Source organism: Epargyreus clarus, unplaced genomic scaffold (assembly GCF_041222505.1).
Source record: "Epargyreus clarus isolate Ecla_fem2 unplaced genomic scaffold, WU_Ecla_fem_2.2 ptg000007l, whole genome shotgun sequence".
NCBI classification, from domain to species: domain Eukaryota; kingdom Metazoa; phylum Arthropoda; class Insecta; order Lepidoptera; family Hesperiidae; genus Epargyreus; species Epargyreus clarus.
In genome coordinates, this window is record NW_027332215.1 from 14,326,526 (window position 1) to 14,344,159 (window position 17,634).

Consider the following 17,634-nt stretch of genomic DNA (forward strand, 5'->3'; position numbering starts at 1 on the left):
AAATAATAATACACATATTAGAATAGAATAGAATAATTTATTTGCATAGAATAGGTACATAATCAGGTGTTACAAAAATTTAGGTCGTCTTATTCAGCTAACAATACGATAGCATGCAAATTAAATAGTTGTCAAAGAAAATACAATAATAAAAAAAATGTCAATAGAATCAGTTACATAGAAAGTCATTTATATTTTATATTATTTAAATATGTCCTTAATTTAGATTTGAAAATATAAGATGATTCCTTTTTAATGTCATCCTTTAAGTTATTATAAATTTTGACACACATTCCATAAGCTTTCATATTCTTTTCTGATCCAAATATACACAGTCATGTTTTTTATAGATCATTATTACTACTCGGCACTATATGGCACATACAAAAACAAATGACGCTGTCTAATGTGTTGTTACATTTTTTTATTTACTGGGCTAAAAATAAATGATTCCTTATCTTTGTCATGAAGAAATATCGCCTGTTATTTATTTTACAGTCTTTTCCAGAAAATTGATAAAAATCATATTATTTTTAACACGCTTTTATTAGCTTCAGACGTATGTATGTTGGTATGTTGGTATGTTGGTATGTTGGTATGTTAGTATGTTAGTATGTTAGTATGTAACGGAATCTTTGAACATGATTTTAACCCCCCTTCAAAACGTCGGATTAACTCGAAATTTGGCATACTTATTGAGGACCGATGACAATTCAATATTTTAAACATTAATAGTTTTGTACCATTGTCCTTATCAACATCCTATGGATTAAAGATTTTCGAGGCGAGATTTTTCAAACACCTTCAGCAAAGTCCATCGCAACTTTAGATTGCAAATAATTATTGCTATTTAGTTTCAATAGGCGTAACTTTTATATCGTGATTTTTAGTTTAGAAAATAATTATGTTATTTCCCTATAACTCAAATGTTCTGAAACATATCTATAATGCGCTCTTGTAGAATGATTATTAGGATTCCGTACTCAAAGGTTAAAACGAAACCCTCTGCGGTCTGTTCGTCTGTCGTTGGGCTTTATCTCTTAAATCGTAATAGATAGACACTTGATTTTTTTACAAACGATGAATAATGGTGGTCGCTATAACGAGAAATACTAAAAATTAATAAATAATTATAGTTCAAAAAACTAAAAAACACGCTTTTATGATAAAATCAACTAAAAAGTAGAAAATAATTTTCAATCTAAGAATCAATTAAGGAACAGTAAATAGTATAATTGTGGAAAAAGTGTGGGGTGCTCCATTTATCAGGTTCGAAAAGCACCCCACACTTTTTCCACAATTATACTATTTACTGTTCCTTAATTGATTCTTAGATTGAAAATTATTTTCTACTTTTTAGTTCATTTTATCATAAAAGCGTGTTTTTTAGTTTTTTGAACTATAATTATTATTATTCAAAACTACTTTCAAGATTTAAGGACCCCCTAAAGCTCTTTGATAAATATGTAATAGATTTCAATGGTTTTATTAAGGATAGTGATAAGCAGTGATAGCATAGTGGTTAAGAAACTCGTCCTCTCGATCGAGGGGTCCGAGGTTCAAATCTCAGGCACCTCAGATTTTTGAAAGTTGTGTGCGTATTACAAATTAATTATCACTTTCTTAAACGGTGAAGGAAAACATCACGAGGAAGCCAGCATACCTGAGAAATCTTAAAAAAAGTTTTCAAAGGTATGTGAAGTCTACCAATACGCACTTGGGCAGCGTGGTGGACTATGGCCTAGTCTTCCTCATACCGAGACGAGACCCGTGCTCAGTAGTGAGACAGCAATGGGTTGGTGATGATGATGATGATGATTAAGGACAGAAGAAAGATATTACTATGGAAGGTTTTGCTACGAACGACGCTACGAAACATTGGTAGTCGTTCGAGCTACGCTGTAGACATCTCCAAACGTCGTTGTAGCGTGAACCGTAATATCCATCCATCCATATGTGTTTTTCAGAATTTAATTGAAATAAAGACCTATTTTTTTATCATAGATTATTAAAGATTACTCACTCCTAATAAGAGAATGTAACCAGTTTTAACAAGAGAAATTGTCACTATTTTCGTGTTTGAAAAATAGTTTTTAGAGCATTTCCGAATGAAACGATACTCCGCACTTTTTCTTCGATTTCGTGTTTTTGCAGCACTTGACTGAACATGTCGGCATTGTTCCGCGTAAATTTCACCATGACAGCCATTATATGGCTGATGCCAGCCGTTTAAGCCATTTAATGGCTTCCTTCAATTACAAGGCGGTGAGATATCTATACTTATCTATGTTTTTTACTACAACTTTACAAATTCCAGTCTATATTCTCGCAAATAATACGTATTTATCCGGTAAATTTTTGAATACGGATTTACCCAGGCCAATAAAATATAAGAAAACGGGAAAGCATTGTTTTATAGAAGATTTAATACGATTTTACATACAAACTTTATGACAAAAATTATAAGATCCAAATGACACCGTTACTATCTTCATCTTTTAATAAGATTTAAAAAAAAATTAAATTTTGGATGGTGTAGAGTTCTTTTATAATTCTTTAATGAGACTTAAACGTACGTGTTTTTTATAACTAATACTTAAATGAGACTTAAACGAATGTTGTGTGTGAATCGCCATATTTAGTTAATTAAATACAAAGTTATATTATTTAGTATGAAATATAATGAATTTCCGACAGAATCCTACAGAATCCTTAAACAAATACAATACCTATGCTATTTTAATACAAAGCGCTAATAATAAAAAAATACAAAGAACTAAATTCCCATACGGTTGGAAATTGCATAACTTACATTATTATCATCTGCTTAGTTTTTTTATAATTTGAATATAATACGATATAATATAATTGTAAAAAATATACTTCGTTGCGTACTAATAAAACCGAGACCAACACGAGCTTATTAAAGAAAACTAATTCCAAACACAAATGATCCGGAAACCTCTCAAACTCCTATTCATTGGTTAATAAAGTCGTAAAACGCATGCCTGACGGCCGGGGGCGCCTGTCCCAGCCACTCCGCACTCGCGTCCCGTGTTGACCATAGCAACCGGTGTTGCGCTCGCTAATTTACCGCGTAGCATTCAAATACGCGCAATTAAAAGTGTAAATTTATGTCAAATTGAAAGCCCGCGCACGGTGAGTTTGAATTTGGATTTTTTTATCGTTGTCTATTGTTGTACGCAGCTTTGTTTATTTTTTATTGTTCCATTATGCCGGATTTGTTTTGCTTTTTTTTTTACTTATTGAACTTTTAAATTTATTGATTAAAAGTTCGTAATATTTATATAAATAAGATTTATACATTATACGTGTTTGTTGATTGTACATTTATAAGTCATTTATTGAAAATTATATACCTATTAATTTAGAGATAAATTATATTAGGCTTAATGGAATATAATTATAGTGTTCATTAAACCATAATTTAAAAAGTAATGTAAAGTAGATCATATTTTAATAATGTATTTACTCATAATACATTAAGGTTTGTTTACGTCAAATTATTTTGTGAATTCGTATCTCATTTGGGTATTTATGCATATGTATTCTTATATAATATCCTACTATAAAATTTAGTATTTGGCTTCCTAGATAGGAACAAGGACACACCTATTTATCCCCTTCTGAAATCAACCCCGTAGAGGGTAAAATAAGCGTTAAAGGTTAATTTGAACTACCGTCAATTTTGAGGCAAACACTATGAAATTTTGTATCTGGCTTGTTGGATAAAAATAATTAAATTCTACCCTTAACGAGGTAAAATAATGACTGGAACTTTGAACTACTGAAGTTAATTATTCTTTAAAGCGTAAATGGTATTTTTATTTCCGACATTACTATGTCGTGATACTTCACGTTTTAAAAAAGAGTTAACCAAACCTATCGAGTAGGGTATCAAAATAAAGGAAATTAAAAGGAGATTACACATACATCACATAATATATACATATATATATATATATATATATATATATATATATATATATATATATATATATATATATATATATATATATATATATATATACATATATATACATATATATATATATATAACACATCGAGATGACTGTCTGAATAAATGAGTAAGTTGCTGTGCCAGACATCAACGTAAAGGGAAACCGCTGAACTTTAGCGTGCTGGAATTTTACATATAGGTTCTTTATATAGCATAATTTTACCCACTTCGATCAGTCCGAATAATTTAAAATTTCGAACACTTATGAATAACCGATGACAATACACGATTTTAATAATTTTATCCCATTCACCTCATTAGGATCGTCAGGAATCATCGTCAGGATTTTTAGTTTTTCAACTATAATTATTTATTGAAACTGGTTAATGTCACTTAATTATTTATTAAGTATTTATAGTATAAGCAGTAAGTAACCAGTAGTAGCCTAGTGGTTAAGAAACGCGGCCTCTTGATCGAGAGGTCCGAGGTTCAAATCCCAGGCACGCACCTCTGATTTTTCAAAGTTATGCACGTATTAGAAGTTAAGTATCACTTGCTTTAACGGTGAAGGAAAACATCGTGAGGAAACCTGCATACCTGAGAATTCTTAAAAAAAATAGTTTTTTCAAAGGTATGTGAAGTTTACCAATTCGCACTTGGCCAGCACGGTGGACTAAGGCCTAATCCTTTTCATTCTGAGAGGAGACCCGTGCCCAGCAGTGGGACAATAACGGATTGATGATGAAGTATTTATAATTTTATTTATATTTATTAAATAATTTAATATAAAATCGATGACACAAATTATTTGTTTGTTCTTTTTACATACAATTTAACATAAAACGTATTTATAATACATTATATTATGTATGATATTTTGTTTATAGTACATTATAAAAAGAGAAAAGTGAAAAAACAGCAAAAAAAAAGTGCCGCATGCCTTTCAAACGCCTCCAGAGAGAATCGAACTCCCGACCCATGGTTTGTAAGACCATTGCTCTATCCCCTGAGCTATGGAGGCTGTTGCTTTAACATTCGAAAACTCCTATTGGCTGTGATCATTAGCTACAGCGCATGCGCGATACTGTGCAAGGTAGCCCTTAAGACATTTCTTCTATGTTTTCTATGTTTCCAGTTTGCCAACCTCCCATTTATTTTCAAGCTTTTTGATATTACTGTTTGTTGTTATAAATATTATAATGGCATGCGTTATAGATAGTATGTAAAAAAACCGTTTAAAAAAATCAAGAGTATGTCTATAACATTCTCTTTTTTGTGTTGTTTTATTTTTTGGTTTATAAAGTTTGTTATTCTATTTTCATTACCACGTTTACATCTGTATTGCATGTGATGTTTACCTCTAAGTGGTCGTATATTTATTGCTTGCATTGTAACTAGATTTAATTTAAAAATATGTATAATGTTACAACCGTTGGTGAACTTAATGAAATAAATAACGGTTCCAGTGATAGAGACCTGTGATAGAAAGACAATGGAGGCTAATATATGTCATCTCATTTTCGGCTTATGAGACAGAACGTGATATTGTGAGTGACTGACGAGTAGTTTTGTTCAAGATTTTAAATGATGACTGAAGATATGTATTGCTGTTCATATGTGCAGTATAGTATAATTTCGTTACATGTAAGTAGGTACGTCATGTTACATTTGGCTACTTGACACTTTTTGGGAAACTGTTTTAATGAATTCATATACGTATTATATATGCCTTTCATTGATCATTTTTTCGAAAAAGGGCTATTTATTAATAAAAAACATATTTTTATTACGGTAAACGGAACGTTACGCCAAAACAGGCGGTCAAGTGTCATTTCGTAGCGTGACGTCAACACATTGAAAATATAGAAATAAACTTCGACGTTACACATACTTCAGGTTTCGATGTGATCGACAGGTTTCGATGTAGTGACGTCACATGACATTTGAGGCAGCACTGTCGCCGTTTTGGGATTTAAAATCCACAGATAAATAATCGAAAATTTCTTTTTAAAAATTAAAATACTTAGAACATATTAAAAAATAAACGAAATACTGCATAATTTATGTTTACTTATAAGCTATCATATCCAACATATTTCATATTTTATTGTTATAACTGTCAAGTACCCATTTCTTAGACACGGATGAAATCGCGGGAACTACTAGTGTATAATATTCATGGCGATTGGAATTGGTGATGGATTCATACCATATACTGATAGAAATGATGTTATGCCAATGGTTTATGCTTTTCTTTTAAAATGATTACTTTTTTTAACACGCTTTTTTCTGCATAATAAACGCCTTTTTATCCTTATTTAAAGTGGGCGCTCAATATATTTCGTTGGATAACTATGTAAACAGCGTGTGTAATATGAACGCCGACTTCAGAAATATGTACTAAACCAACATTCATTTCAATTATTTTTAACTTTGTAGTGACATAGAAGTCGGTTGTATTTTTTTGTTAATTTTTTTTTGTTTATGTAATGTGTAGATTGTATTTTTTTTTACACTCCCGTTATCGCAAACTGCATCGAATAAGCAACGAGTGGGTTTAACTCAACTTCTTCTTATCCTGTGATCCTAGTAACGGTATTTGGAATTCGGATCAATACTTTTGCATCTGCGCATTAAAGTTTGATTTCCAAAGGGAACTTTGACCAACTCAAGATGCAGTTTGCTTTTTGCTACTGCAAATACCTCAAAACATTTATAAAAACTACGTGTATTCAATTCTTCAATTGTTAGAATCTATTGTCATTAAAAAGTAATAAATTAAAAAATTAAATGACATTATGACATACAAGGACCGAAAAGTTGTTGATCACTCAATATTATTAATGTACAACTTGCCGCGTAGTGTGATAATTAACGGGGCGTTCATTAAAACATATTTTTACATCACCTAGTTTGAGAGATTAGAGATCAGTAGATAATCGTCCATAGTAATACCTCAAGTACTCCTTATCCCCTGGTACTGCGAAGCTATGAAACGCACTTCGTAGCTATATTCGTAGCATTGCTACGACAGAGATTCGTAGTAGATCCATTGCATTTACTCTACTTACCGAAACAAGTTAATATTTTTAAGGGTCATATTTTTACTACCATCATTTAAAAAATATATGACGATAAGTAACGATGTACCTACTTGATTATAAATGTACCAATTAATCTGAAATTTACTATAATTGACTATATTCACTAAATTTATTATATATAACTATTAAAAAAGTATATAATCAATTTGCCTAAGTTAATAATTAATTTACCGCAGACAATCTTGTTTGGTAGTTATAATCTGTTATGTACATATATTTTGATTTTTTCATTTCATTTTTGTAAATATGGATGTAGTGAAGTTTTAGATTTATATATAATTCATTATTTTCGACAAAATTACACTTATTGGAAGTTAGACTTAATAAACGAGGACCAATGGAATGATCTTATGGGGACTGAGGATGGTCAAACTTTGGTGGAGATTCCCAATGCTGCTCATTGTTTTGACTGAAGCGTTACTTGCAATATCATCATCCTAACCACACGTAGTCAAAGTCAAAAATTACATTATACAATGCCAACTTCATCCTAACTAAAACAGGAGATTTTGTGTCTACCATAACCCCTTATCTTAACATACACCCCACCCCCACTGCCCCTATGACCCAAGTTGTAAGCAAGTTAAAAAAGTGGTCTCGGTCGCGCAGATCACTGGGAAAATTAGTGAATAAAGACCCGTAAAAGGCAGTAATACAAATTTTTGAGATCCAAAAATTTACAAGTTATAATAAATAATGAAGTTGATCTTCATTCAAGGTTGAAATTAATTAGCCGATATTTGATACCTTTCTTTTTCAATTGTTCTATGTTAAGTAGGTATACGTTCTTTTACTAAATACTAGTTGGAAACTTTTATTAACAAAATAAAGTATATTTCGTCGGTTTGCAGTTTACTGGCCAGTGATTTTGTATCGATAGTAAGTCATACGAGCGCTCAGTGGCCAGTATGATGGCCACATGTTTTTTTTTTGGTTTTCTCGAAAAATAATTAATTTCAAAAACTTTTACTATAACCATTTAATTCTATGGCATAGAACATATTAGTATCATAGATTATTAAAATTTCCAAAAACAGTGAGGGTGTGCGTTAAAGGGTTAACATGAATAATATGTCCCATCTTTACATACTTTCAGTCATATCCCGTATGGTCTAGTGGCTAGGATACCTGGTTAACACTCCGGGAGGCTCGGGTTCGATCCCCGGTGCGGGACTTTACCGATATCATTTTTTTTTCTCTATATATCTATATATATCTATATATATATATAGATATATATATATGTTTTGTTGTTATTAATATAACTTGTAATGCTTGCAAATTATTATCATTAAATTAATTTGTTAAGATATTATTGGATCTTCCCGACGTGTAGCGTCTCATACATACGGGGATGTATTAAAATTCATGTTTTCACTCGTAAATAAAGGATTTTTCTAAAGGTATTTGCCTGATTATTAAATTACCTATATTGTGTCTGAACTACGAATTGACTAAAAATCAATTAAGTCGAAACACATTGAAATAAACAATAATAATTGTCTGATGCCTAATGTACATTATTTTATGTAAAAAATGTAAATAAATATAGAACTGCAAATACATTTATATTGCAATTACAATAAAGCAATTCAACCATTAAATATTATTTCGCAAATTGTAGCGCCATCTGTCTGGTGGTGGTGGAGTATTGTTCATGCAGAGCTAGACCTTCGTACACGTCGCTAGGAGTTCCATGTCCTCACGACAGATAGCGGGGAATACGATGAAGCATATTTTTTATATTTCATTAGTGGTTTAAACTTACGTTGCTGCATCAAATATCAAATAAAAATTACCCTTCCTTCCACTGAACTGATTTCTGTATAAAGCGAAAATTTATATTCATATTTATGTTGTCATCACTTATACCTAAACTTTACATACATTTGTAATATGTTTTGTTTATCGTACTGTAATATCTAAGACATCCACTACATTTCATATCTCCGGGAACTAATACAAATCTCCCACTTATTTTATGTATATTAAGACCGGCTTATAAATGAAAATAAATAGTATGCACTACGAATTAAATCAAATACAACAAACCCATAGGAAAAAAATGTCTATTGTGGCAACATTACTTCTCGTACCGAGAATCGAACCCGGCTCTCCTGGAGTGAAAACCGATTATCCCAGCCACTGGACCATACGGGACAAAATAATACATATTATTATGAATAATATGTACAAATGCATCGTTTTATAATTAAAAAAAAAACATTGATATATCTCACAATTTTTATTGGTTCGTTTGTCTAGGTGTTACTCACGTAATGATTTGCTTAGCTATCATAACCACCTAAACATTCATGTCATATTTTTAAAACGTAATAACAGTTATTATGGGTTATCCATAAAAGATAGGTATATGCTGTCGCGGACTTTTGTGTCATCAACAACCCATTAATGTCCCACTGCTGGGCACGGGTCTCCTCTCATAATGAGAAGGATTAGGCCATAGTTCACCGCGCTGGCCAAGTGCGTATTGGTAGACTTCACATACCTTTGAGATATTTTTTTTTTACTTTTGGACTTTTGTGTAATACCTTTTATGTTCAAAAATATTTCAATAGATACTTTATTATCTATATGTATAAAAAATACGTTTTCTCTCCAAAATAAAGGATTTTTTAATAAGTAAACAAGTTATTTGCCGAATAATTAAATTACCTATATTGTGTATGAATTAACTAAAAATATCAATTAAGTCGAAAAACATCAAAATATATAATAATAATCTCCGGGTGCTTCATGTAGAGCATTTTATGAAATAAATGTCAAAAAACTAGAATTGCAAGTACATTTATTTTGGAATAATAATATAGGAATGTAGTAGTTAAATATTATTTCGCAAATTGTAGCGCCATCTGTCAATCTATGAACCGATCAGACGCTTCCCGGGGACTTAGCCCTGGTTGCACTGGTCCCGCGCGCCTGTACTCATGACAGTACTCCGTGTTAACCTCCTTGGACCGGTCGAGGTTGCTCTCGAGGTCGTCCTCGAACTGCTGCTGCATGGTCAGCAGCTGCACGTGCGACGCGAGCGCGGTGGCCTGCAGCTGCTGCCAGCTGTACTGCAGGTTGTCCACCTGCTCCATGTCTTGCTTGCTCACGGGCAGCTCGTACCGCGTTGTTACGTTGACGGCTTTCTGCAAGGCGAGAAGACACTTTACATTATATTATATAGAAGGTAAATAGAAGCCCTTGTTGCTCAAGCCTGCCACACCACCACACTATTTCTACCTAATAATAGGAGTGTTAAGCACTAGAAATCTTAACTTATTAATAATTTGTTACTAAGTATTTTTAGAGATTTAACTTACAAAACACAATGAATATGAAAAATTATAGGTACACATTACCTACCGCATATACAAATAGCAATATTTTAAAGCAATAATCTAAAGATATAATTAGTTGTACACAAATACATCTCTAGAAGATGTTTTATTTATGTATTTTTTTATATTTACCTCAATTCTGTTACGTAATAAATATGTAAATAAAAATGATATTAGAAATTGAACGTTGTGATGTGCGGTGAATAACAAATTACAGTGTAATGCGAATTTGCAAGTTTGCATTTATGTTAAAATCATGAATACGTTACGAAAATAGTTTAGAGTTCAAATTTGAAACCTGCAGTGGTTTGGCTAATAGTCTGTTATGTAAAAGTTAGGCATAACTTAAGATGTAAGTAATATAACTGTGAATGTAGGTACCTGTTTACTAGATTTATTTTGTAGCTGAAACAATTTTCGACGCGATTGCAAGGTTTTCATTAGGTATAGGTTGTAACTCGCTTAACAAACGGAACGTAAAAACATTAAGCATATGTTTAATTTTTTCTAACTAAACTGACTAAAACTAAAACTATTTTCCTTCCCCATTCGCCATATTTCGATGATTTACGAAAAAGTGCTGAAAGTCTATTAATGTTAGGTAAAGGTGTAACAAACACTACAATGCGAGGAGCACCACCGCCACACCTGTTCCTAGCGTGATGTAGTTCTTGCGTTCTGCGGAAACATTTGGATGCAACTATGTAAGTGGCTTCAGATAGAGTTTTTGAAGGTCTTAGAACTCTTTGTGGTTTGACTCCGGCGGCACCCTTGCCACACCTATTTCTGCCTAATAACAGCTGTGTTAAGCACTGCTGTGTTCTGGATTAAAGGGTGTGGTATGAGAGACATACTTTTCCGAGGAGTTCCAGCTTAGTCCTGAGGTGTAGCAGCGCATCTGTGTCAAACCTTAGGTAGGAATATCTAATCCTATCTGGGGTTGATTACAGATGTCCATGGGTGGCAGTAGCCACTTACCATCAGGTGGACTGCATGCTCGTCTGCTACTGCTATATAATAAAAAAAAGTCTACATGTTATTCTCATGCACTTATAAGGTGTATACATCAATCCATCCTCACAAACTTTACCATTAATAGTATTTAGGACAGGATAGAGTTAGTAGCATAGCATATTGGCTGAAGGGGTGTAGTTTCAAAAAGTCCATATATCTGATTCATCTTAATTTTCGTATTTTGCCTTCTTATTAGAAATGTGCTGAGCAATCTATACACAAAATTTTATTTAAAAGGTCAAATTTAAATACTTTATTTTACGATAAGAAGTAAGACAGCGGCAAATACACAATTTAACGACAGAGATATTGTTTTATTTTTCGGATGTGATACGAGTATGATTTTATATTGCCTACATACGATTGGTTAGGTTGTTGAAACTGGTTAATGTCACTTAATTATTTATTAAGTATTTATAATATTATTTATTAAATAATTTAATTTAATTTGACAAATTGTTTGTTTGTTCTTTTTACACACAATTTAACATAAAACGTAATATTTTGTTTATAGTACATTATAATACATTATAAAAAGAGAAAAGACAAAAAACACTAAAAAAAACAATTTACGTCATCAATGCCTCCAGAGAGAATCGAACTCCCGACCCATGGTTTGTAAGACCATTGCTCTATCCCCTGAGCTATGGAGGCTGTTCCTTTAAATTTCGAAAAATCGTATTGGCTGTGATCATTAGCTACAGCGCATGCGCGATACTGTGCAGGGTAGCCCTTAGGACATTTTTCTATTACGCGAGATTGTATCTGATTATAAAATGAGAAAAACATTGTATCACGTTATAAAAAGATAAAAGTGAAAAACCATCTCTTCTATGTGAAAAACACATAAAAACGGAAAACAAAATCAAAATCATACAGGATAAATGCCTCCAGAGTGAATCGAACTCCCGACCCATGGCTTGTTAGACCATTGCTCTATCCTCTGAGCTATAGAGGCTGTTGAATTAAATCTCTATATATATATACATATATATATATATATATATATATATATATATATATATATATATATATATATATATATATATATAATTTAATTTAATTTGACAAATTGTTTGTTTGTTCTTTTTACACACAATTTAACATAAAACGTAATATTTTGTTTATAGTACATTATAATACATTATAAAAAGAGAAAAGACAAAAAACACTAAAAAAAACAATTTACGTCATCAATGCCTCCAGAGAGAATCGAACTCCCGACCCATGGTTTGTAAGACCATTGCTCTATCCCCTGAGCTATGGAGGCTGTTCCTTTAAATTTCGAAAAATCGTATTGGCTGTGATCATTAGCTACAGCGCATGCGCGATACTGTGCAGGGTAGCCCTTAGGACATTTTTTCTATTACGCGAGATTGTATCTGATTATAAAATGAGAAAAACATTGTATCACGTTATAAAAAGATAAAAGTGAAAAACCATCTCTTCTATGTGAAAAACACATAAAAACGGAAAACAAAATCAAAATCATACAGGATAAATGCCTCCAGAGTGAATCGAACTCCCGACCCATGGCTTGTTAGACCATTGCTCTATCCTCTAAGCTATAGAGGCTGTTGAATTAAATCACTATATATATATACATATATATATATATATATATATATATATATATAGAAAAAAATAGAGATCGGTGAAGTCCCGCACCGGGGATCGAACCCGAGCCTCCCGGAGTGTAAACCAGGCGTTATCCACGCGTTTTGCGTCGGGATGCAGCAGCCAGGAGACAGAAAGACCGAAATACTTATTACATAATTATGTATTTAATTAAAACCGAATTTTACATTTTTTAATTAAATCTAAACTAAATTACAACTAATTAACCTAAAATGAGTGACTTTTTGGGGCGATGTTAGCACCCAGAGTCAATTCCCATGTTCGGGACTATGTGGTGGCAACGTAGGTGTGGAGTCAGCGTTCCCACGGCACGGCGGCGGTGCGGAATCTGATGTCTTCCTGATAATTATGTTTAAGGCGAATGGCTAATGTTGGTTAAGGCCAATATATAACAACCACCTAAACATTAGTGTGATGTTTTAAAAAAATAAAAACAGTTATTATGGGTAATCCATAAGAGATAGGTATAAGCTGTCGCGGACTTTTGTGTAATACCTTTTATGTTTAAAATTACTGCAGTAGATACTTTTTACGTACCTAATCGTTTAATCTAATCGCATGATTTCTGCAGCGCTTGAAATAATAGATAGTCGCCGATTATCCACCTGTCGAGTTATATGATGCCACATACTTGAAGCTTTTTCGCCAACTGCACGCGAGACAGACATCAGTATGTCGACTGTGGCGGATGTCTCTCGGAGCAGTATCCGACAAGGTCAGGCGTCAGTTAAGGCAGTAACTTAGGGTCCCTCCAATTTATCATTATGATAAATGACTTGCCAGAGGTGGTCCATGAGTCGACTTGCCTCTTATTTGCTGACGAACTGAAACTGGTACGCGAAATAGATGACGTAACGGATTCAGCTGGACTGCAGAGTGATATAGACCGAGTGGTTGAATGGAGTCACGAGAACAAGCTACATTTTAATGTGGCTAAGTAGGGGTCGCAAACCGGGATTCGGAATTTCGAAAATACCGGGATACCGGGCCAAATTTAGTTCTTATTAATACCGGTTTTAATTTCACAAAAACCGGGATATTCGGTATTTTCGTTGTTTAGTAAAATAAAACAAAATAGAGTTACGCGACATTTAAAACAAAATACGCGCGCGCGAGTGCGTGTATTTTGACAACAGATGGTCTAATTATCATGCCTCACCAGTTCGGCTTTCGCCGCCAGCACTCGGGTCCCAAGTCAGCACAACAAGTCCACCGCATTGTCGAGTACATCACAAGGGGGTTTCATCCAAGACGTAATAAGAAATAAGCAGTCTTCTTCGACGTCGTCAAGGTGTAACCTAGTGTAGGTGATAACCTACGCCTCCCCAGTCTTCGCCCACGCGAATCCCACTATTCTGGACAAACTCCAGGTCGTCCATAACATCTTTTGTCGTCGGAAATCTACGAAAATTATTACTCGGAGTCATTGATTCGACTCCGAAGGCACCAACGCAACACCTACTTCTGCCCTATAACAACAGTGTAAAGCGTTGCTATATTCTGGCTTGAAAGGTTTGCTAAGGAAGACAGCCATCTATGCAAGGCTTTCTAAGTTAGTCCTCAGAGGTTCCTTGTTAACGCAACTGTGGCCGACAGCAGCTTTTAAGAACTTTTCATCATCATCATCATCATCATCCCATTTCTGCCCCAATGCTGAGCACGGGTCTTCTCTCAGAATGAGAAGGATTAGGCCATAGCCACCGCGCTGGCCAAGTTGGTAGACATCACATACATTAGGAAACATTTTTTTTAAGATTACTCAGGTATGCAGGTTTCCTCACGATGGTATCCTTCACCATTAAAGCAAGTGATCATTCATTTCTAAAATAAAAAAGTCATATGACTTTGACAAATCAGAGGCTTCAAACCTCGAACCACTTGATCGAGAAAACGACTTTCATCCGCTAGGCTAGAACTATTTTGTTTTCTAAACCTCGGTTAAAATTTACCAAATTTAAACATTCGGACCTTGTTTTGTAATTTTGCATTTTGACCCTTATACATAGGGTATAGGAGCCTTAGAACAATGTAACATTTTTGTGATAACTTTAATTAAATTGTAACTATGGAAAAGCGACGTATAAGCGAAACCGCTATACGATTGAGCCAACAATCTTTGCAACGAAAGCAATTGTTAACATTTAGAAACTGTCCCCGCAATTATGTTTTTTGCTTATAATTTCTCTGTCGGTTATATTCCGTTTCCCACTAGTGCACAGCGTGGGACCCACTGTTTAGAGCCCAAAGAAGTAATGTAGCATTTCAGCACAAACGAGAACTAAATCATAAAGATGTAAAGCGTTCGCTCTGTAAAAGTGCAAGTTTATTTCCTATTACGATCGTCCAATATTCAAAAAAATTGTTTACATTTTATTCACAGCTTTCGTTTTAATGCTCTACATTGCTTAATGGACATCGGTCAACATTTTATCGTCGTGTAGAAAGTCGTGTGAAGTCAATGTTCTACAATTTTTTGTTAAAATATTTTTTCTACTCGTACCAATTGGCATTGACGGTAAAATATTTTATTGTTATATACAAAATTATTTGACGACCAAAATGAAATAAATAATAAAATAGGTAAAAATTTCAAAAATAAAAACGGAAGAAAAAATCAAAGACAATATAAATATAAAAATTACGAAGAACAAATTGAGAAACGAAATATGTGAAAAAATGTAAAAAAAAAGAATTCTGCAACGCTCCCGGGTGGGATCGAACCACCGCCTCTCAGACTAACAGTTGAGCGCGCTACCATTGCGCCACGGGAGCTTGCTTGTTAAGGGCTAAAAAATCCTATAGGTAACACACTATTAACTGTCTGATAAATATTGTGATTATGTGTGTTTACCTGTGGAACCACAAAATATATAGCGCTAGCAATAACCTATGAGCTTCGTCCGCAGAATTTATTAAGATGAGAAATTTTATAAGTTAAAATAATAATATATTCTGGCTCAGTGGTGCAGGTGCTGGTCTGGCAGTGTTAAGTCTATATGGGTGTTATGAAGATCTGTCTTACTAGTTAAATTACAAATTTTTACTAAAACATACTCGTATCATCACATGCGGAAAAAAAATTTTTAGTCGCTAATTTGTAAAATTTGTCGCTGGCTTAGTTTTTGTCAAAAAATTAATTTAAAGTATTTAAATCTGAACTTGCAAATGAAATTTTTGGATTGCTTGGAATATTTTGTAAAAAGCATTTGAAAATACATGTCTATAGGAAAAATCAGATTAATTGGAGGTATGGACTTAATGAAACAACACTACTTCAGCCAACATACCATGTACTTCCTAAATATCAAAATAATAAATAAGTGAATGGATGGATGTGTGTACAAGTACTCCATGATCTCATGGTCCAGATCCATCTTTTCTGAGGGATTCGAAAATCGGCACCAAATTCCGAAGTAAAAATTCGAATTTATGGGGTCTGTTTTACCCGACTTGTTTTTCGCGCGTATCTTATATGTTTGTCTTTTTTATTTGGTCGGATCTAACAAACGGTTGCATTAATATCGACAGTTAAGGTGTCATTATATTCGTCTCAATGACCCGATTGTCTTTAGATAGGTGTTAGAAAAAAATATCTAAATGGCTGATTTTTAGCGCAAAATACTAACATATTTAAAAAAAAGTTAACCGTACCTATCGAGTAGGGTATCAAATGAAAGCAAATTAAACGGAGATCATAAAAACATATTTGTATATATGTTACAGCCAAAGTGATAAATTCTGATATTATACATAATATCTAATATCTATTTTGTATAATATATACTCAATTTGGTCAAAGTGATAAATAACACGGAATTAATCACTTTAACCAGCCATTATATATAATATTTTCAAAGAATTGGATAAAGTAATAAAACAAGTATAGGTAAACATTAGAAGTTTCTATTTTAACTTTCCTTAAGCATAAATTATATTTTTTGTAATTTTATAATGAACCACAACGTACCACGTACACAATATACGTATATCAGCTATGGGGTGGAGTAATAAAATACATGCCTTACTATTATCTCTGATCGCTTATTTATATTTTGAGTACATACTGACTTTACATGACTTGGACCAATCCGGAACGGTTCACGATTCACGATAATTCGGACCTAAACTATATGATTCGTAGTTAGTGTAATATAACAACCAAGATGACGTTGATACAACATGATTAATCATTAATAATTTCAGTTAATCTTAAGATTTACCGTAATTCGGACTTTTACAATAACATATTTATTACTTTGACTAAGTCTAACATGCTATTATATATAGCAGCCGGGTTAAGTAATAAATTTATCACATTGTCTGGAAAAATTAGTTATAATACATTATAACCAGTCATTATGAATAATAGCTCTTTGATCACTTTGACTGTAACATATATATAAAATAGCGAGGTGACTGACTGACTGACTAAACCAAAACCGCTCTATTTAGAGTTCTGAAATTTTGCACATGGTGTCACTATATAGCGTATATAAGTACTAAGAAAAGCCTTTAGAAAATTCTACTAAAGAGGGTAAAATAGGGGCTA

General features: G+C 33.0%; 4 non-coding genes across 4 annotated transcripts; all 4 read right to left on the minus strand.

The window, feature by feature from the left end:
- Positions 1-4,930: 4,930 nt before the first annotated feature.
- On the minus strand, positions 4,931-5,003 carry TRNAV-UAC (transfer RNA valine (anticodon UAC)). The gene has a single exon. It is a non-coding gene; the product is annotated as a tRNA-Val (tRNA).
- A 7,025-nt stretch (positions 5,004-12,028) lies between these two features.
- On the minus strand, positions 12,029-12,101 carry TRNAV-UAC (transfer RNA valine (anticodon UAC)). The gene has a single exon. It is a non-coding gene; the product is annotated as a tRNA-Val (tRNA).
- Positions 12,102-12,644: 543 nt separating this feature from the next.
- Positions 12,645-12,717, minus strand: TRNAV-UAC (transfer RNA valine (anticodon UAC)). The gene has a single exon. It is a non-coding gene; the product is annotated as a tRNA-Val (tRNA).
- Positions 12,718-15,785: 3,068 nt separating this feature from the next.
- Positions 15,786-15,857, minus strand: TRNAN-GUU (transfer RNA asparagine (anticodon GUU)). The gene has a single exon. It is a non-coding gene; the product is annotated as a tRNA-Asn (tRNA).
- Between the last annotated feature and the right edge of the window lie 1,777 nt (positions 15,858-17,634).